We start from the raw sequence: 23,289 nt of genomic DNA on the forward strand, positions 1-23,289 counted from the left end.
CACAGGGAAATAAGTAGCACCCACCCACACGGGGAAACACAAACTCCACCATTCCACACTTTAATTAAGCCCTAACCAAACTAGTGAGTGTTATCCATTGTTACCCCTGAGAAAAGGAAAGTTTTGTTTAGTCGGCGCAACATCTGTGGTCATATGCAGGAGAGACAGAAGGGGAAGGAATTATAGGAGAAGGGAACAGACCCCAGGAGACGGGACACAACATCTGTGGTCATATGCAGGAGAGACAGAAGGGGAAGGAATTATAGGAGAAGGGAACAGACCCCAGGAGACGGGACACAACATCTGTGGTCATATGCCGGAGAGACAGAAGGGGAAGGAATTATAGGAGAAGGGAACAGACCCCAGGAGACGGGACACAACATCTGTGGTCATATGCCGGAGAGACAGAAGGGGAAGGAATTATAGGAGAAGGGAACAGACCCCAGGAGACGGGACACAACCCCCGATTAATACCTGGTACCCATTCACTGCTGGGTGGACAGGGGCGTAGGGTATCGGAAAAGCCGCCCATATTTTTCCACTCTCTCGGTTGTGAGCTGAGTGTGCTAACCACTGCACCACGAAGCCCCCTTACCTATGAGGAAGACACACATAGCACCCTTTTGGCCTCACCTTCCTTCCTCTCCTCACACAAGTAATCCCACAGCGCCGCTTCAAAAAGTGTTCACGGCTGCATGTGTTAATAACTCTACCTCTTTGGCTCTCCCGTCACGTCCCAGGCAGCCGGGGAACACCCTCTCCTTGTCTTGATTAACTTCTCGTGGGTTTCGAAAGAATAGAGTAGTAGTAGTAGTAGTAGTAGTCGGTCGGGAGTTTTGCCTTTGTAACGGCACTCCCTGACGTATCTACTGTCTGGGTCTATTGTTTTCCTCTTTCTTTCATTCTTTTTTCTCTTATTGTCCAAAACTTGTGTACTGTTGTTTTCGTTTGTTCTGAGGCTTGGTTGTTGGTGTATACCTCTTCTTGTCCTCCCAACTCCTGTCTCCATAATCTATATATCTTAAGGCTTGCTTTCTCATTCATTTGCCTCTTCCACTCTCTTGTATCCACCTCTCTCATTCTCTGCTTTATACTCTCCTTTGTCTCATTCCTCACACTCACACTCAGTCCCTCTGTTGCTCTCAGTTCATTCAACAAATCCTTCACCCACCTACTTTGTCTCTTCTCTATCATCTCCTCTCCCACCCTTCTCATCAAATCGTTTCCTTCCACAAGAACATACCTTAAGTACTTCCACTGTCCCTCCCTTATCCTGTTTTTAACACTGGAGCTTCCTATCTCCCCCCTGAGTGCTGCTTCCTGTGCATATATACATTGGTGCCCTCAAAATCTTCCTGTACACCCCATTCTCTATCCTCTGCAACTTTTTTTATATCTGTCTTTGTGATGTTTATTATATTTACCCCATACAGGATGGATGGCAGTGCAACATTTTTCCAATATGTCTTTCCTATTAACATTCTTGAACAGCTCTTTTCAATTACATTGTATGTCATATTTGTTAGCCTTCTCGCTTTCCTGAACATTTCTTCCTTTTGCATTTGAAAACAGTTCCTCTTGTCATTGACTATTATTCCTAAATATTTAATTCTATCCCCAACACTAATGCCCCCTATATTTTCTGGTTTGTTTTCCATATTAAAAATGATAATATTGCTTTTCTGCTTATTTACTTCTAGTCCATATTCTTTAGCTATAGTCTCCATCTTCTCTATCACCTGTACTGCTTCCCCTACACTATTTGCCAAAAGCATGCCATCATCTGCAAAGAAGAGTGAAGTAATCCTGAATGCCTCATCTTTGTACCCACATTCTAGCTCCTCTAGCTCCTGAATTATTTTAAAAGTAATCATCTTAAACAGTGTAGTTGAGGCAGTACATCACTGTCTAATCCCACTGGTCACTTCTATTTCTATCTCCTCCTCTTCTTTATCTATCTCTATCTTAGTTCTATCTCCTACATAAACTCCTGCTATGAAGTTAATTATATCTGGGTTTACCTTGCTATCCTTTAAAACTTCTATTAACTTATCTCTTCTTACACTATCATAGGCCTTTGCAAAGAAGAGAAAGATCTTGATCTTGATCTTGATGTCACAGGTGGCTCGGGATTTCTCCCCAGCCAGGGCCCAGATTCACTAACGCCTCGCAGATACGACAATCTTAAGTGGATCCAATATGGCGGAAATAAGAATGTCGTATCTTGCGATTCCCAAAAGAATCTTAAGTCCGCCATGTTTAGATTTTCCTGCCTTAACGCTGTTTCACACTCCCGCCGACAGACGGCGTAGTATGATGTTGACATATTTCGTTCAACCAATGGCAGCGCTCGATACATACGTACTCTAGAGACAGTAGCCAATCACCACCAGTGCAGCACGTGGCCCGTGACAGAGGCAGGCGATGTTGTCTGCCCCACCGGGAGTACGGAGATGAAGTGAGGAAGTTCAGGTAAGCCAATCACTTGTCATGTGGAGAGTCAGCTTGGTATATTGTTGCTAAAACGTGCTAGTGAGTGAAACATTTTTGTTAACCTGCATGAAGGTATCCTTTAGGTAACGTTATAAACGTGCCTTTCTGTCAGTTTTTAGCCATGACTTTGTCCTCCAAGTTGTCCATGATCAGTCTCATTACCCTGTTTTGACCTCCTCTGTAGGTAAAAGTGTAATATACTTGCATGCACCAAGTTATCTCACCATGGAGAGGGGAAGGGATATGGGTGCACACACACTTCAGTACGTGGTGTCATTTCAGTATTTTCATAGAGGTGAGGCCATTTACTGAGCAGCAGAGCTTAGCAAACATATCAGTCATTAAGATTTGCCACCAGGGCACTGCCCAGCAATGTGGCTTGGATTAGGAGTGGAGCTCAGACATTGTCAGCTGCTCAGATATTGGGAAGTAGATAAAACGGCATACTTCAAAAGAGCAGCTCGCTGTGTATGAAACACTGTCGCACTACTATAACTGCAATAACACTACGTACAAAGCTCTTTCATAGTGCTTGAGATACACTAACTTCCTATTAAAACATAGCTACTTTAAATTCTTATAATAGTGAATTTAAAGTATCTATGTTTTAATCGTAAGTTATGGTCTCTCAAGCACTATGAAAGAGCTTTTTACTTATTGTTATTGCATTTATAGTAGTGCGACAGTGTTTTAAGCCATAATACAGCGAGCTGCTCTTTGGAAAGTATTGTATTTCTTTGTTTTCTTCATTTCCACAGATTAAGTTTATTAACTATGTAAACTTTCTACTTCATTGCTTCTTAACCTTTAACTACTAGCCAGTCACTTTAACCTCTCTCTCTCTCTCTCTCTCTCTCTCTCTCTCTCTCTCTCTCTCTCTCTCTCTCTCTCTCTCTCTCTCTCTCTCTCTCTCTCTCTCTCTCTCTCTCTCTTATGATCCTGTATGATGACCAAGCAAATAATTTTCCTTTTATAGGAGACTGAGTGTAACCTGTAAGTGTAGTGGGTGCTACAACACCTAGCAGCCCATATGTCCCAGCAGTGGTGCAGCGTCGGACCCTTAAACTTCCAGGCAGGAGACACAAGATAAAAGATTCTGAAGCAAGACCAAGCATATATTACTGGATAGTTTGCAGAAATGTGTAGATTTCCTTGAATCGTCTCAACCAGAATGACTGCAATAGCTGGACCTTTACAGGACTTTGTTGAATATTGCAGGGCATGAAATTCTGTATTTCTTATGCATCACTAAAGGTCTCTTTTGATTTCTTCAAACATGTTTTGTATTTGCAATTTATTTAATTGTGTTCTGTTGGAAATAACATATAAAAAGATGTTTAATAGCAAGCTGTGAAGAATTGCTCCAAATAGTACACACCACGGTGCTATATGCTTTACATTTTATTAAGAGTATAATAAGCTCAGCCATATTGTCCTGCAGTTAATTTTTAGTCAGATAATTTCTCCCCTTTTTTTACAATTTAAGTTGTGATTGTGTTCATGTATACCAGCAGCTCTTTCTTTAATTATATTAGTAAAGAAGTTGTTATTATATATATGAAGTCAGATTAAGTGACTTTCAAAAGCAATATAATTAAGTCCATTTAGCCTGTGTCACTCTCAAAGTTATACGCCTCCGTGGTCTACTGGTTAGCGTGCCTGGCTTCTACTCCGCAGGCCCGGGTTCGAATCCCGGCCCAGGCAGTCTGCGTGCAGCTCACCCAGCTGTTCATCCTCCCTCTTGGGCTGGTCGATAAATGGATATCTGGGGAAATCTGGGGAAGGTAATCTGTGGTAACCCAAATATCACACTGGCCCTGTGTCCCGGGGTAATGGGGGCTCCCTTCCACCACAGTCTCAAGGGCCAATGTTAGGAAGATGAGCACCGAGGCCATGCGCTGCTACTACGTATCCCCCCAACTTTACTACTCTTACTCTCAAAGTATATAATTGTGTGTTTGTGTGTATGTGAGTGTGTGTGTGTCACATCCTGGAAAGCCCAAGACTTCTCTCAAAACTCTGATGACTCAAGAAAGAGTCTGGCTTCCAGCTATATCTTGAGAGCCAACAGTCATCGTGGAAATTTTCTAGGTATAGTGGAATGTGTTTTGACAGTGGGCAGTGCCATTGTTTTTGAAGAACTCTACCGAGTTCTTAACGAAACACACCCATACACCAATTTGCTCGATGATTTCCTTTATTTTATTGCCAGTACACTATTTAACACATTTAAATATTTAATAATGTATATATCAATGCCCACTTTTTCATTATGTTCTCAACTTGTGCCAGCAACATATGAGTCAGTACTTTAGTAAGGTTAGGTTACATAAATGAAAAAAGTGCATATTTGAGTTAAAAACAGAAACAGTATTTTCTTGTCAATACCCAAAAAATAACTTGAATTTCAAGGTGAGAAAGATTTTTTTTATAGTCTATGGACAAAGAACCTTTATTTTCTGGTTTTAATGTTGTGCTATAAGTAGAAAATGAAGTAATTATATATTTTTCACTTAACATGAAATAAATATCAATATATATAAATATTTTGCCTCAACCTAAAATTATAAAATACTTTTTCAATTCTAGTAGCTATGAAACTATGAGTGGGAATACAACTGGGTGATGAATCAAACCTTGACAGGTGTTGCTAGGTTGCTAATTTACCAGCAATAGGTTACCATGATGAGCACCGAGGCCACACACAGCTATGCGTATGCCCCCAACTTCACCCTACCCTTACTAGACACATCATCTATAACACCCAGTAAAACTAGCATACTAAATAGTAAATGTAATACCTTAATACAGTAAATATCATTGAGACAAGAATGAGCCATGGGATGACTCAATTACCAAAATATCCAACAAACATATATTGCATGTTGCAAAGAATGGGTAATTGCTTAGCAGGAGCAGTCTATTTGAGATGCAAATTACTTATTTCCTGTGATATGTTATGATGCTTTTTAATGGGGATCTGTTTATTACCACAATAATTCAGCCATGAAAGTGCTACAGCAAATTTACCCCAGAATTCACTATAACAAGCTCTGCGGCATATATCGTCCAGCCGTCTTCACTCCCAAATCTATTTACAAACTAACAGACTCGTTTTAGCCTAGTGGATGGTAACCTAACTCTGCTAGAATTGTAACCTATGATTGCCGCTGGGGATAGTAGCCTATCGTTACAGAGGAGAGTAAACTGTCAACCCAAGTATGAGACTCACCAAATCAACTCTAGTACTTTCATAATTGCTTCCTGGTGATAACTAACTCCACAAAAAAAGACATGATAATTTACCCAGTAATGAATAGTTTGTGTCTTAAAATAGGTCGCTAAAATCTGCTAAACAATGGCAAGGGAACACCCAGAAATATGTTCAGGGAGATTGGAGGGCAGAGAAAAAGACAAGATAAACTTTGGGGGTGCAGGGCCTGAAACCTCATCAACGGTAAACGGGTGGGGCCCGGCCCATCATTGGTTGTGCTAGTGGTCTAAGGTATTACAAACTACAAATTAAGACTAAATTATTCACCGAGCATGTATGAGTACCCACATTACCCCCTGGTGGATCTCCGGCGAGCATTTCAAGCCCTCCATATATATTATCACGAGTGTTTACGGCAGGATATTTGATTCAGTAGTGTAGGAGTTCACAGTCACTACATATTCAGTGAATGGTATTATATACGGTTGACACGTCCTTATAAAGCAATGTTTTGATAGCACTGTGACGTTTTGTTCATTATTTTGGCAGCGGGTCTTCCTCTTCTTCTTCATTCCTCCTTGTGTTGTGGAGAAAATCTGCCCTACGTACGGGTCACGATACCTTACGCCATGTCTGGAGCTGCCGTAAAGTTACGGTGCCGGAAGAGTGTCGTAACTGTTTAGTGAATAGCCCAAAGCAGCCGAAAGTTGCCTTAAGACATTTTTTGTGACTTACGAACGTCGTAACTCGTTAGTGAATCCTGGCCCAGGCCTTTATATCGGCAGCTCCTGTGAAAAGAAAACAAAACATGCGGGAAGTCAATGTTCTCGGGGCAAGATATCATTCCCTACATCTTTCACGCCACATGCCCTCCAAGAACTCTTTCACTGCCTCAATCACTCGTCCACTCGTCTCTCCACTGAGCCCCAGCAGCAGCACCATCCACTCCCTTCCAGTCCTCCCGTTTACATCACGTCCCATCTCGCTCAAAAACACATGCATCATCTTCGTTCTCTCCCTGTCATACTTCTTGCATTCCAGCACTACATGCTGCACAGTCTCGTCCACACCCCTGTCACACATCTGGCATACTTTGCTGCGGGACTCAGACCATCTATAGTTCCTTGCATTCACATCCAGACACTGCGCTCTAGCACGGAAAAGAAGATCACCTCCCAGGCTTCCCTCATACCACACCTCACACTTTGGGGCCTCTTTCTCCCTATACCAGTCGAGAGTTTCCTTTCTTTCCATCTCATTCTTCCACTTGCTCAATCCCTCATCTTTAACTGCCATATCTATCACATTCTTCCACTTTCTTACATCCCACTCAAACCCCTCTCCATTTCTGTTTGTTATTCTCCATTCAAACACATTCTGTCTATCTTCAAAGGGTCGGTACACCCACCTACTTAGCATAACATTCCTGTCTATCATTCGCCCACATTTATTCGCCCATTTGCCATCTCTTATACTCCACAAGTATACTTTCCTTGCTAATCTTGCATCCTCCATTTGTTCCAGTCTCACTTTATATCTCAAGGTTGCCTTTACTAGTCTTTCCCTAAACGTGCTCCATCCCATGTCCCCCCTAAGAGCCTCTACTGCTGCAAACCTTGGTGCATTCAGTGCCATTCTTGCTACCCTATTCTGCCCCACTTCCAATTTTCTATCTCACTGTCATTCCATGTCATCACATCCATTCCATACATAATGCTCAGGACAGCCACACTCTTCCAAACCTCACGGATGACATCATACTTGCTCGCTCTCATCCTCGCTGCACTCCCTAAACGGCCTACCCACTGGTTTGCCATACTTATCTTTACATTCTTGGCCCTGCCGCATCCATTTACCTCCATCCACACCCCTAGATACTTGTATTCTTCCGTCTGTTCCAAATCATCACCTTACAGTCTCCAAGTTGTTTCTCTCTCATCCTCTGACCTATTCACTATCATTACTTTGCTCTTCTCACTACTGAACCTAACCCCAAAATCCCTTCCATAACCCCCTACCACATCTAGGAGACTCTGTAGTTCTTCAGCAGACTCACTCATAACCACCACATCATCCGCATACAACAACACACATACTTTATCCTCTCCAATTCTCACTCCTGCATTCATTCTCCTCATTCTGACTGCTAATTCCTCTGTGAAAAGACTAAATAATGTTGGTGATAATATACAGCCTTGTCTCACCTCTTTCACTCTTCACCCAACCTGTCTCTAGATCACCTAGTCTATACTTTGCTCTTGTACCTACATACATACTTCTAATTATGTTAACAATCTTATCACTCAGCCCAACTTTTTCAAGCACTCTGCATAACACATCTCTATTCACCCTGTCATAAGCTTTCTATATCTTGGAAGCCTAAGTACAGTTTCCTCCCTCTCTTTTTCCTTTCAATCAGCTCATTTACAACAAACATATTATCTTCTGCTCGCCTGTCCACTCGGAATCCGTTCTGCTCCTCACCCAGCACCCTGGCACTCTCAATCCATTTACACAACCTTTCATTCAACACAGCACTAAAGATTTTTCCTATTGAGTTTACCAGAGAGATTGGTCTATATTTCTTTAATTCCTGCTTACTCTTATGCCCGCCCTTGTGGATCAGAGTCACTCTACATTCATTCCATTTACTTGGCACTCTCTTCTTCCCATACCTGGTTGAATAACTCAGTCATCCTCTCAATCACAGCCTCACCTCCATTTTTATACAACTCATCATACGGGATCTCAACTGGTCCTGCAGCCGTACCATGCTTCTGTCTTTTCACACCGCGCGAAACCTCCTCCCTCCTGATCCTTTCATTCAGCTCTGTTGAATCTTTAATCTACATAGTTACACATCCTTCTCTCACACCAAATACTTCCCCTACTCCTATTTCTTCCCAAAATTCCCTAATTGACTCCCTCATTTTCTCCTTATCTGTAATTTTTTCACCATTCACCTTCAGACTTTCCACATTCTCACTGTCACTTATCCTCTCACCTCTCAGGAATCTATACCACTCACGACCTCCCTCAAGCCCTTTCTCTCTCAGGGTCTGAATCACACTTCTTTCACACTGAACCTTTGCACTCATGATCTTCCGCTTTGTCAGTCGTTGGTGTCTCACGTAGCTTTCCCATGCATTCTGGTATTCACCCTCAGCTTCTTCGCTTTCTTGCCTCCTTCTCCTCATTCGTCTACACAGTCTATTTAGTCTCTTTCGTTCTTTCCTAGCTGTCCCAATATCATCGTTCCACCACGGTTTCCTTACACGCTTTCTACCATTCGTTCTCACATACCCTACATGTTGGACTGCAGCTCCTCTCACATTCTCTACGAGCCTTTCATTCAAAGCGTCCACATCATTCAAACTACCCGGCTCCCAATTTCTTTCACTCAAGTCTACCTGAAAATTTTCCCACCCTACATCTCTCAGTCTCCACTTCTTCTTCTTCCTGTCCTTTTCTTTCATTTCATTTCTACCTTTCAGCCCGCACTCCACGGTCAACATATTATGGTCAGACACAATATCAATCATTCCCTCTTCATCTATCCACATACGAGACACACATTCGCGCATTCTCCCATTTACCAGTACATAATCAATCGCAGACTCCTGATTTCTTGCACTCCAGGTCACACGTCCCTCAGCCAGAGTTTCATTCAGGTTCTCTAAGTTCATTTCACTTACAAACTCAGCTAGCATTTCTCCATTTCGATTTATACATTCACCTAACATACCTGTATGTGCATTCATATCACCCATAACAATCACTCTCTCCTGCATGCTCTCTCACAACTTTTCTAAGAATATTGTACTTTCCCCTGTTTTCCCTTACTGCTCTTTCACCTTCTACAGTCATATACACAACAACCATAACTACTCTTTCTAGTCTGCCCTTTTTATTCTTGCATTCCACACTCACGGCCAATACATCTTCACTGCTAGCACTGTTACCTACATCTAGCTCTTCCACCTTCAGATTCTCATTTTGCGGTGGAGGAAGGCTACGCCTCCCATAGTCTCCTGTTTCTTTCGCCCTTCCCAATCATCACATACTCACCACCCTCAGTCTGCACGTCACCTCTCAGGTGTGTCTCAGTCAAGCCTATTATATCATACTTCCATTCATCCAGTTCCTTACTCATGTCCTCAAGTTTGCCCACACCCCAACCTCTCACATTCATATCTCGGGGCTTGATCTTGGTCTTGATCTTCTTCTTCTTCTTTTGACCTGTGCCGCTTTGTATCGCTTCCTCGGTCCTCCTTCTTTCGTTCCTCTTTTCTTCTTTTTCACTTCTACACTTTTCTTTTCAGTATATATCACTTTCTTAAGCACTTCATCCTGAAACAGAGGGCTTCTGTCCTTGTCTTTACCAGATTTATGTGCCTATGTGCTTTGCTATTTTCCACTAGTACACTTTTCACTCCACTTTTACTGTTCAGATTTTTTTTCCAAACACATGCCAAGAAAATTTTTGTGTGAGGTATTAATTTCACTGCTTCCTCCTTACTGCCATATATAGTCCTAACACGGTACTTACTCCTCCGTCTTCCTCCTCCAATCTGCTATGCCCTCCTTCCCCAATAATTTCCACTACTGAAGCCAATAGCCTTTGCCTCTCCTCTTCATACCTGTCACAGGCCACTATCAGGTGCTCTATTGTTTCCTTTTCTCCTATACACAAGCTACAGTTTTGGTCCTGCTCGTCTCTGCTTCTCCCCTTTACTTCTAGAGTTCCAGACCTTGCCTTGAACAGCAGCTTACTCCCCCAGTCTCCCCGGTACCAATTTTCTCTTTCAGGCTGTTGTTTTCTCTTGTACCATTTTAAAGTCGATTTTTCTGCTGCTCCTGCTTGCCATTTTTCCAGGCCATTGGTGGCAATGCATTTCTTGATGTCCTTAACCCTCATTCTGTTCCACTCATTTTCAAGATTTTCTCTCCTCTTCCATCTAGCTATTTCTTTTTTCCATGAGGATGTTAATTGTTCTGTCCTCTGTTATCACCTTTTTTACCCATCTTTCTTCACTTAGTCCTTCGATTTTCTTCATAAATCCCATCTTGCCCTTTATAATTCTCTCCTTAAATGTACTCCATCCCATTTCTCCCCTTAAGGCCTCTACGGCTGTGCATCTAGGAGCACCCAGTCCCCATCTGCCCATGGTGTTCTGCACCTTTTCTAATCTTGCCAGGTCACCTTCCTTCCTGTACTCTGTTATTTCTGACCGTACAGGCAGTATGGCACTGCTATCCCTTCCACATACTCCTGCCTACCTCGTATTTGTTAATAGTCCTGCTGCCTGCGTTCATGATCATGCCCACCATCCTCCTGGCTTTTCCTTCGTTTATTTTCCTTTGTTTCTCTCCTCCTACTCCTTCTTTGCTGACTTCCAATCCCAAGTATGTGTACTTCTCCACTCCTTCTATTATGATGTTTCCCAGGACCCACTGGTTATTGGCATTGTTGTTAAATTCTATGGCCTTACATTTCCTGGCACTGAATTTCATCTTCCACTCCCTCCCATACTCGTTGGTAATCCTCAGTAGCTCCTCCATATCTGCCTTGTTTTCTGCCATGAGTACAATGTCATCTGCGTAAGCTAAGCACCCAAGTTTTCTGTCTCCTACTCCTACTCCTTTTCTGATTTTCTGATTTTCTGAGTTCCTCTACATAAAGTTAAACAATGTTGGTGACATCACACATCCCTGTCTCACTCCAACATTGTTCTCCATCCAGTCCGTGGTGGTGTCTCCCAAAGTGAATTTTACCATATTTTCATTGTACATCTCCTTTATCACCTCTGCCACTTTGCTATCTATTCCAATGTGCTTTAACAATTTCATTAGCTTGCTTCTGTCCACTGTGTCATATGCCTTTTCAATGTCTTGATGTCACAGGAGGCTTGAGGTTTCTCCAGTGCCGCATTTAAGACACCATCGCTTCTCACATCAACTATTTCTAAAGGTCAAAGAGTGGATCAATCGGGTTTTCATGAGTGTTTTTAAGGTTCATGGCACAGAAGAAGGGTCAAACTACCACCAGGGTCATAAAACTACCCCTGGAAAGGCCTACAGCTCCTACGAAAGCCATGTCAAATATGTGAACTTGGGCGACGAAATGTTTTAAAATAATACGAAAATACGAAAAGAAACACAGAAAATCGGTGTTCAGCTACTCGGGGCAAGATGTCATTGCCTATACAGAAATGAGACAAATCCAAAACTTTATACAGAACACACAAAACCAAAGCGGAGGCTACTTAATAGCCGATATACTATAGTGGTTCAACCATTAACTCTGGAAGAAATTGTAGACAGAAAAAACTATATCACAACAATATGGAAAAGAAGAAAAAAGAAAAGTGAACAAAACTTAAAGACAAGAACGCCAATCAAGAATCAAGAATCCAGAATAAGACACAAGTGGGAGCCAGGGGCGGATCCAAAAAATCAATCTGGGTAAAATTTCATAAGTTAGCGACAGCCTCAAAACAGTGAAGACCAATGGATAGTGATGGCGGTTCTTTGCTTAAAATCCGCAGCTCCCGAGCAATAAACGTATATGTGACAAATTTATTTTCGTATATATATATATATATATATATATATATATATATATATATATATATATATATATATATATATATATATATATATATATATATATATATATATATATATATATATATATATATATATATAGAGCAATCAGTATTTAAACTGGCAATCAATAACAAGAAACAATTCAAATTGTACATCCGACCAGTGAAAATTAAGGCAGATCTGAACAGGTGGAAATCATCACCATACGAGCATTTGAAGAAAACTAACCGTTTATTTCGATATGTAAGCAGCAATTAAGGGTGATCATAATGCAGGTCATATAGAAATTACAAACCTAACCTTTACAAAAAAGAGTTAATGTGTAAAATCAGACACAGCTAAAGATAAACAGGAATTCTTATAGGGCTTCTTTTACATGGGATTGAGGTAACACGTTCATTCGCAAAGATTGGCTGATCTAAAGAAATATCTTTACAAATTCACAAGTATTCAACAAGTGCCTCACTAAGCAGGGGCGGATACAAGGGGGGGCCCGGGCCCCAAAAAAATCTCCGCCCCCCAGAAAATCTCGAGTGTATGCGGATAGTGAGTACAGAACTGACTCGCTTATAATGTGCTGCAACTATATTACGGAATGTGTCGTCGGCTGTAGGGGAGCCAGATGGCCCGGGCCCCCCCAAAAAAATATTAGGATAACTAAAATATTTGAGATACCCATGATATGGGAAAACATAAAATATATTTAAGATACCTCTAAAAAGCTAGAGAGCTGGGGAGCGAGGCCGGCCGCCGCTAGATAGCTCTGGACGCTGTCCTCCAAACTTTAAAAAATTCCTCCTCTATGGTTCCTTGGGCTTTACTATGCGGAGGTTGACGGGGTGCTCAGGCAAGATTTACATTTTTTCGGTGTCTGATGTAATTTTTCACTCTCCTGCAGGGCCAGGGCACAACGGGCACGTACCCAAGGCCCCGCGCTCTTAAGGGGCCCGCACTCGTCTAAAAATCTATATACTCGTACAGGGCCGTAGTACGACGTACTCAGGGGGGGCGGGGGTGTCGGACGACCCCCCCCCCCCCCTGCTAAAATGTCCACTTTCTGAGAGAGTCAAAACTAAATCTGGTACCTTTCTGTTGCATTCTTGGAGAACTCGGGATTTTCTTTACATATTTTCAGTATTTAAGTTACGGAGTCGTATATTGAATATTATAGAGCAAGATTTAAAGGCCTAGGAAAAAAACCTTTGTGACCTCATTCCTCACATGCAAGCAGAAAGTAAATTTTAGTGCAGGCCACTATCATCATTCGGCACTTCGAAGAGGAAATAAGGGCAGACTTCCTTGCCTTTGTGCACACCCATGACCTCACCGGTAAAGGTTTAGCCGGGCTCCTTTTGCGCACCGTTGAAGACCTCGGATTGGACATGGCCAAGTGCAGGGGATGATGGGAAAATTCAAAGAGTGTGCCGCAGTACTCATGAAGAAGTAAACCCTGGCCAAGCCAATCCACTGCTTTAACCACCGGCAGAATCTAGTACTGACGAAGGCGTGTGACGTCAAGGAAGTGAAGATCGCTCTTCAAACACTGACCGACGTGTACAATTTCGTTCATTCTTCGAATATAAGCTCTCTCCGCATCACAGAGGTTGCCAAGCTTGCCTCGGCCAAGCGCGAAAAGTTTGTTCCCCTGTGCCCCACCAGGTGGATTGAGAGGCATGCGCAGTGCTGGTTTTCTTTGAATGCCTGTCATCGCTGTTTTTCTCGAAGAAGAACTTGACGCCACCGCTGGGCTCATTCTCATCGCCATACGTGTTCCTCGCTTTCTCGTTGGACTGGTTGTAGTGGAGTGTATATTAGCGCATACTCTCGAGCCAAGCCGAACTCTTCAGAGAAAAGATGACGACCTGGTGTCAGCCTATGCCACGATTCGTGGCATCGATACCACTTTTGCCAAGTTCAGAGCAGATGCGGAGAATCATATCCACGACGTGTTCATGAAAGCGGAAGAGTTTTTGGTCGAGGTGGGGTCATCGCATGACACCATCTCCGTGCCACGACTCTGTGGACGACAGACCCAGCGATCAAATGTTCCGTGCGAGAATGCTGAGCAGCTGAGGAGTACTATCGCTGAGCGGTGTACATTCCGTTCGTGGACCACGTCTTGGCTGAGTTGAAGAGTCGGTTCGGCGACGACACAGTGCCTGTCGCACTTCAGCTCAAGCAACTCCTAAAAGGCCTCGAAACGGATGTTGCGGCTGTGCTACAAGCAGCGAGGCTCTACGAGCTCGTCATCGCATCCCTGACACTCGTGAAGGCGCTGGGCATTATCTGTTCCGGTCTTCCAAACTAAGAGTAGTCGGCGTTTTTTCTCGCCAAATTTGCTTATCACTCTCGACTGAAATGGGGATATCATAGTGGACACAAAGGAGGGCAAGTCCGTTCAGGCGCTCTTGGCCGACGGTACTCCTCAGATAGGTTTTCAGCCTTTTCAGTGGTAAGAAAGACCTCTCGGCTTCCGCGTTAGAGACTGGAAGCGTCAACAGAGTCTTCAAGAGAATGGCGAGATTGGGGAACATGCTGATGCTGGCGTGTGCCTGGGCTTCTTTGATAGTTTGGAAGACCGGAACAGATAATGCCCAGCGCCTTCACGAGTGTCAGGGATTCGATGTCGAGCTCGTAGAACTTCGCCTTGAACCACAGCCGCAACATTTCATGAACACGTTGTGGAAATGATTCTCCGCGTCTGCTCTTAACTTGTCAAAAGTGGTATCGATGACACGAATCGTGGCATAGGCTGACACCAGGTAGTCATCTTTTCTCTGAAGAGTTCGGCTCGGCTCGAGTATGCGCCAATATACTCCACTACAACCAGTCCAACGAGAAAGCAGAACACGCATATATATATATATATATATATATATATATATATATATATATATATATATATATATATATATATATATATATATATATATATATATATATATATATATATATATATATATATATATATATATATATATATATATATATATATATATATATATATATATATATATATATATATATATATATATATATATATATATATATATATATATATATATATATATATATATATATATATATATATATATATATATATATATATATATATATATATATATATATATATATATATATATATATATATATATATATATATATATATATATATATATATATATATATATATATTTGTCACATATATGTTGATTGCTCGGGAGCTGCGGATTTTAAGCAAAGAATCGCCATCACTATCCATTGGTCTTCACTGTTTTGAGGCTGTCGCTAACTTATGAAATTTTACCCAGATTGATTTTTTGGATCCGCCCCTGGCTCCCACTTGTGTCTTATTCTGGATTCTTGATTCTTGATTGGCGTTCTTGTCTTTAAGTTTTGTTCAATTTTCTTTTTTCTTCTTTTCCATATTGTTGTGATATAGTTTTTTCTGTCTACAATTTCTTCCAGAGTTAATGGTTGAACCACTATAGTATATCGGCTATTAAGTAGCCTCCGCTTTGGTTTTGTGTGTTCTGTATAAAGTTTTGGATTTGTCTCATTTCTGTATAGGCAATGACATCTTGCCCCGAGTAGCTGAACACCGATTTTCTGTGTTTCTTTTCGTATTTTCGTATTATTTTAAAACATTTCGTCGCCCAAGTTCACATATTTGACATGGCTTTCGTAGGAGCTGTAGGCCTTTCCAGGGGTAGTTTTATGACCCTGGTGGTAGTTTGACCCTTCTTCTGTGCCATGAACCTTAAAAACACTCATGAAAACCCGATTGATCCACTCTTTGACCTTTAGAAATAGTTGATGTGAGAAGCGATGGTGTCTTAAAATGCGGCACTGGGAGAAACCTCAAGCCTCCTGTGACATCAAGACATTGAAAAGGCATATGACACAGTGGACAGAAGCAAGCTAATGAAATTGTTAAAGCACATTGGAATAGATAGCAAAGTGGCAGAGGTGATAAAGGAGATGTACAATGAAAATATGGTAAAATTCACTTTGGGAGACACCACCACGGACTGGATGGAGAACAATGTTGGAGTGAGACAGGGATGTGTGATGTCACCAACATTGTTTAACTTTTATGTAGAGGAACTCCTTGTGAAAATCAGAAAATCAGAAAAAGGAGTAGGAGTAGGAGACAGAAAACTTGGGTGCTTAGCTTACGCAGATGACATTGTACTCATGGCAGAAAACAAGGCAGATATGGAGGAGCTACTGAGGATTACCAACGAGTATGGGAGGGAGTGGAAGATGAAATTCAGTGCCAGGAAATGTAAGGCCATAGAATTTAACAACAATGCCAATAACCAGTGGGTCCTGGGAAACATCATAATAGAAGGAGTGGAGAAGTACACATACTTGGGATTGGAAGTCAGCAAAGAAGGAGTAGGAGGAGAGAAACAAAGGAAAATAAACGAAGGAAAAGCCAGGAGGATGGTGGGCATGATCATGAACGCAGGCAGCAGGACTATTAACAAATACGAGGTAGGCAGGAGTATGTGGAAGGGGATAGCGGTGCCATACTGCCTGTACGGGTCAGAAATAACAGAGTACAGGGAAGGAAGGTGACCTGGCAAGATTAGAAAAGGTGCAGAACACCATGGGCAGATGGGGACTGGGTGCTCCTAGATGCACAGCCGTAGAGGCCTTAAGGGGAGAAATGGGATGGAGTACATTTAAGGAGAGAATTATAAAGGGCAAGATGGGATTTATGAAGAAAATCGAAGGACTAAGTGAAGAAAGATGGGTAAAAAAGGTGATAACAGAGGACAGAACAATTAACATCCTCATGGAAAAAAGAAATAGCTAGATGGAAGAGGAGAGAAAATCTTGAAAATGAGTGGAACAGAATGAGGGTTAAGGACATCAAGAAATGCATTGCCACCAATGGCCTGGAAAAATGGCAAGCAGGAGCAGCAGAAAAATCGACTTTAAAATGGTACAAGAGAAAACAAAAGCCTGAAAGAGAAAATTGGTACCGGGGAGACTGGGGGAGTAAGCTGCTGTTCAAGGCAAGGTCTGGAACTCTAGAAGTAAAGGGGAGAAGCAGAGACGAGCAGGACCAAAACTGTAGCTTGTGTATAGGAGAAAAGGAAACAATAGAGCACCTGATAGTGGCCTGTGACAGGTATGAAGAGGAGAGGCAAAGGCTATTGGCTTCAGTAGTGGAAATTATTGGGGAAGAGGAGTGGCATAGCAGATTGGAGGAGGAAGACGGAGGAGTAAGTACCGTGTTAGGACTATATATGGCAGTAAGGAGGAAGCAGTGAAATTAATACCTCACACAAAAATTTTCTTGGCATGTGTTTGGAAAAAAAATCTGAACAGTAAAAGTGGAGTGAAAAGTGTACTAGTGGAAAATAGCAAAGCACATAGGCAAATAAATCTGGAAAAGAAAAGGACAGAAGCCCTAAGTTTCAGGATGAAGTGCTTAAGAAAGTGATATATACTGAAAAGAAAAGTGTGTAGAAGTGAAAAAGAAGAAAAGAGGAACGAAAGAAGGAGGACCGAGGAAGCGATACAAAGCGGCACAGGTCAAAAGAAGAAGAAGAAGATCAAGACCAAGATCAAGCCCCGAGATATGAATGTGAGAGGTTGGGGTGTGGGCAAACTTGAGGACATGAGTAAGGAACTGGATGAATGGAAGTATGATATAATAGGCTTGACTGAGACACACCTGAGAGGTGACGTGCAGACTGAGGGGAGTGAGTATGTGATGATTGGGAAGGGGCGAAAGAAACAGGAGACTATGGGAGGAGGCGTAGCCTTCCTCCACCGCAAAAATGAGAATCTGAAGGTGGAAGAGCTAGATGTAGGTAACAGTGCTAGCAGTGAAGATGTATTGGCCGTGAGTGTGGAATGCAAGAATAAAAAGGGCAGACTAGAAAGAGTAGTTATGGTTGTTGTGTATATGACTGTAGAAGGTGAAAGAGCAGTAAGGGAAAACAGGGGAAAGTACAATATTCTTAGAAAAGTTGTGAGAGAGCATGCAGGAGAGAGAGTGATTGTTATGGGTGATATGAATGCACATACAGGTATGTTAGGTGAATGTATAAATCGAAATGGAGAAATGCTAGCTGAGTTTGTAAGTGAAATGAACTTAGAGAACCTGAATGAAACTCTGGCTGAGGGACGTGTGACCTGGAGTGCAAGAAATCAGGAGTCTGCGATTGATTATGTACTGGTAAATGGGAGAATGCGCGAATGTGTGTCTCGTATGTGGATAGATGAAGAGGGAATGATTGATATTGTGTCTGACCATAATATGTTGACCGTGGAGTGCGGGCTGAAAGGTAGAAATGAAATGAAAGAAAAGGACAGGAAGAAGAAGTGGAGACTGAGAGATGTAGGGTGGGAAAATTTTCAGGTAGACTTGAGTGAAAGAAATTGGGAGCCGGGTAGTTTGAATGATGTGGACGCTTTGAATGAAAGGCTCGTAGAGAATGTGAGAGGAGCTGCAGTCCAACATGTAGGGTATGTGAGAACGAATGGTAGAAAGCGTGTAAGGAAACCGTGGTGGAACGATGATATTGGGACAGCTAGGAAAGAACGAAAGAGACTAAATAGACTGTGTAGACGAATGAGGAGAAGGAGGCAAGAAAGCGAAGAAGCTGAGGTGAATACCAGAATGCATGGGAAAGCTACGTGAGACACCAACGACTGACAAAGCGGAAGATCATGAGTGCAAAGGTTCAGTGTGAAAGAAGTGTGATTCAGACCCTGAGAGAGAAAGGGCTTGAGGGAGGTCGTGAGTGGTATAGATTCCTGAGAGGTGAGAGGATAAGTGACAGTGAGAATGTGGAAAGTCTGAAGGTGAATGGTGAAAAAATTACAGATAAGGAGAAAATGAGGGAGTCAATTAGGGAATTTTGGGAAGAAATAGGAGGAGTAGGGGAAGTATTTGGTGTGAGAGAAGGATGTGTAACTATGGAGAGGAAAGATGCAAATGAGCTGAATGAAAGGATCAGTAGGGAGGAGGTTGAGAGATGTGTGAAAAGACAGAAGAATGGTAAGGCTGCAGGACCAGATGAGATCCCGTATGAGTTGTATAAAAATGGAGGTGAGGCTGTGATTGAGAGGATGACTGAGTTATTCAACCAGGTATGGGAAGAAGAGAGAGTGCCAAGTAAATGGAATGAATGTAGAGTGACTCTGATCCACAAGGGCGGGCATAAGAGTAAGCAGGAATTAAAGAACTATAGACCAATCTCTCTGGTAAACTCAATAGGAAAAATCTTTAGTGCTGTGTTGAATGAAAGGTTGTGTAAATGGATTGAGAGTGCCAGGGTGCTGGGTGAGGAGCAGAACGGATTCCAGTGGACAGGCGAGCAGAAGATAATATGTTTGTTGTAAATGAGCTGATTGAAAGGAAAAAAGAGAGGGAGGAAACTGTACTTAGGCTTCCAAGATATAGAAAGCTTATGACAGGGTGAATAGAGATGTGTTATGCAGAGTGCTTGAAAAAGTTGGGCTGAGTGATAAGATTGTTAACATAATTAGAAGTATGTATGTAGGTACAAGAGCAAAGTATAGACTAGGTGATCTAGAGACAGGTTGGGTGAAGAGTGAAAGAGGAGTGAGACAAGGCTGTATATTATCACCAACATTATTTAGTCTTTTCACAGAGGAATTAGCAGTCAGAATGAGGAGAATGAATGCAGGAGTGAGAATTGGAGAGGATAAAGTATGTGTGTTGTTGTATGCGGATGATGTGGTGGTTATGAGTGAGTCTGCTGAAGAACTACAGAGTCTCCAAGATGTGGTAGGGGGTTAAGGAAGGGATGTTGGGTTAAGTTCAGTAGTGAGAAGAGAAAAGTATTGATAGTGAATAGGTCAGAGGATGAGAGAAAGAACTTGGAGACAGGAAGGAAAGGAGTTGGAACAGACAGTGGAATACAAGTATCTAGGAGTGTGGATGGATGTGAATGGATGCGACGGGGCCAAGAATGTAAAGATAAGTATGGCAAACCAGTGGGTAGGCCGTTTAGGGAGTGCAGCGAGGATGAGAGCGAGCAAGTATGATGTCATCCGTGAGGTTTGGAAGAGTGTGGCTGTCCCGAGCATTATGTATGGAATGGATGTGATGACATGGAATGACAGTGAGATAGAAAAATTGGAAGTGGGGCAGAATAGGGTAGCAAGAATGGCACTGAATGCACCAAGGTTTGCAGCAGTAGAGGCTCTTAGGGGGGACATGGGATGGAGCACGTTTAGGGAAAGACTAGTAAAGGCAACCTTGAGATATAAAGTGAGACTGGAACAAATGGAGGATGCAAGATTAGCAAGGAAAGTATACTTGTGGAGTATAAGAGATGGCAAATGGGCGAATAAATGTGGGCGAATGATAGACAGGAATGTTATGCTAAGTAGGTGGGTGTACCGACCCTTTGAAGATAGACAGAATGTGTTTGAATGGAGAATAACAAACAGAAATGGAGAGGGGTTTGAGTGGGATGTAAGAAAGTGGAAGAATGTGATAGATATGGCAGTTAAAGATGAGGGATTGAGCAAGTGGAAGAATGAGATGGAAAGAAAGGAAACTCTCGACTGGTATAGGGAGAAAGAGGCCCAAAGTGTGAGGTGTGGTATGAGGGAAGCCTGGGAGGTGATCTTCTTTTCCGTGCTAGAGCGCAGTGTCTGGATGTGAATGCAAGGAACTATAGATGGTCTGAGTCCCGCAGCAAAGTATGCCAGATGTGTGACAGGGGTGTGGACGAGACTGTGCAGCATGTAGTGCTGGAATGCAAGAAGTATGACAGGGAGAGAACGAAGATGATGCATGTGTTTTTGAGCGAGATGGGACGTGATGTAAACGGGAGGACTGGAAGGGAGTGGATGGTGCTGCTGCTGGGGCTCAGTGGAGAGACGAGTGGACGAGTGATTGAGGCAGTGAAAGAGTTCTTGGAGGGCATGTGGCGTGAAAGATGTAGGGAATGATATCTTGCCCCGAGAACATTGACTTCCCGCATGTTTTGTTTTCTTTTCACAGGAGCTGCCGATATAAAGGCCTGGGCCAGGATTCACTAACGAGTTACGACGTTCGTAAGTCACAAAAAATGTCTTAAGGCAACTTTCGGCTGCTTTGGGCTATTCACTAAACAGTTACGACACTCTTCCGGCACCGTAACTTTACGGCAGCTCCAGACATGGCGTAAGGTATCGTGACCCGTACGTAGGGCAGATTTTCTCCACAACACAAGGAGGAATGAAGAAGAAGAGGAAGACCCGCTGCCAAAATAATGAACAAAACGTCACAGTGCTATCAAAACATTGCTTTATAAGGACGTGTCAACCGTATATAATACCATTCACTGAATATGTAGTGACTGTGAACTCCTACACTACTGAATCAAATATCCTGCCGTAAACACTCGTGATAATATATATGGAGGGCTTGAAATGCTCGCAGGAGATCCACCAGGGGGTAATGTGGGTACTCATACATGCTCGGTGAATAATTTAGTCTTAATTTGTAGTTTGTAATACCTTAGACCACTAGCACAACCAATGATGGGCCGGGCCCCACCCGTTTACCGTTGATGAGGTTTCAGGCCCTGCACCCCCAAAGTTTATCTTGTCTTTTTCTCTGCCCTCCAATCTCCCTGAACATATTTCTGGGTGTTCCCTTGCCATTGTTTAGCAGATTTTAGCGACCTATTTTAAGACACAAACTATTCATTACTGGGTAAATTATCATGTCTTTTTTTGTGGAGTTAGTTATCACCAGGAAGCAATTATGAAAGTACTAGAGTTGATTTGGTGAGTCTCATACTTGGGTTGACAGTTTACTCTCCTCTGTAACGATAGGCTACTATCCCCAGCGGCAATCATAGGTTACAATTCTAGCAGAGTTAGGTTACCATCCACTAGGCTAAAACGAGTCTGTTAGTTTGTAAATAGATTTGGGAGTGAAGACGGCTGGACGATATATGCCGCAGAGCTTGTTATAGTGAATTCTGGGGTAAATTTGCTGTAGCACTTTCATGGCTGAATTATTGTGGTAATAAACAGATCCCCATTAAAAAGCATCATAACATATCACAGGAAATAAGTAATTTGCATCTCAAATAGACTGCTCCTGCTAAGCAATTACCCATTCTTTGCAACATGCATTATATGTTTGTTGGATATTTTGGTAATTGAGTCATCCCATGGCTCATTCTTGTCTCAATGATATTTACTGTATTAAGGTATTACATTTACTATTTAGTATGCTAGTTTTACTGGGTGTTATAGATGATGTGTCTAGTAAGGGTAGGGTGAAGTTGGGGCATACGCATAGCTGTGTGGCCTCGGTGCTCATCATGGTAACCTATTGCTGGTAAATTAGCAACCTAGCAACACCTGTCAAGGTTTGATTCATCACCCAGTTGTATTCCCACTCATAGTTTCATAGCTACTATAATTGAAAAAGTATTTTATAATTTTAGGTTGAGGCAAAATATTTATATATATTGATATTTATTTCATGTTAAGTGAAAAATATATAATTACTTCATTTTCTACTTATAGCACAACATTAAAACCAGAAAATAAAGGTTCTTTGTCCATAGACTATAAAAAAAATCTTTCTCACCTTGAAATTCAAGTTATTTTTTGGGTATTGACAAGAAAATACTGTTTCTGTTTTTAACTCAAATATGCACTTTTTTCATTTATGTAACCTAACCTTACTAAAGTACTGACTCATATGTTGCTGGCACAAGTTGAGAACATAATGAAAAAGTGGGCATTGATATATACATTATTAAATATTTAAATGTGTTAAATAGTGTACTGGCAATAAAATAAAGGAAATCATCGAGCAAATTGGTGTATGGGTGTGTTTCGTTAAGAACTCGGTAGAGTTCTTCAAAAACAATGGCACTGCCCACTGTCAAAACACATTCCACTATACCTAGAAAATTTCCACGATGACTGTTGGCTCTCAAGATATAGCTGGAAGCCAGACTCTTTCT

At 42.0% G+C, this 23,289-nt stretch overlaps 1 protein-coding gene and 1 long non-coding RNA gene across 8 annotated transcripts in view; one reads left to right on the forward strand and one right to left on the reverse strand.

Moving 5' to 3' along the window:
• LOC126980737 (zinc finger protein 724-like) overlaps positions 1–23,289 on the reverse strand; it is a 106,515-nt gene that overhangs the window by 22,504 nt on the left and 60,722 nt on the right. The window lies entirely within an intron of this gene.
• Positions 2,140–6,858, forward strand: LOC126980741 (uncharacterized). The gene is made up of 2 exons (XR_007733493.1): positions 2,140–2,472; positions 3,470–6,858. It is a non-coding gene; the product is annotated as an uncharacterized LOC126980741 (long non-coding RNA).

This window comes from Eriocheir sinensis, chromosome 45, assembly GCF_024679095.1.
Source record: "Eriocheir sinensis breed Jianghai 21 chromosome 45, ASM2467909v1, whole genome shotgun sequence".
In the NCBI taxonomy this organism is placed as follows: domain Eukaryota; kingdom Metazoa; phylum Arthropoda; class Malacostraca; order Decapoda; family Varunidae; genus Eriocheir; species Eriocheir sinensis.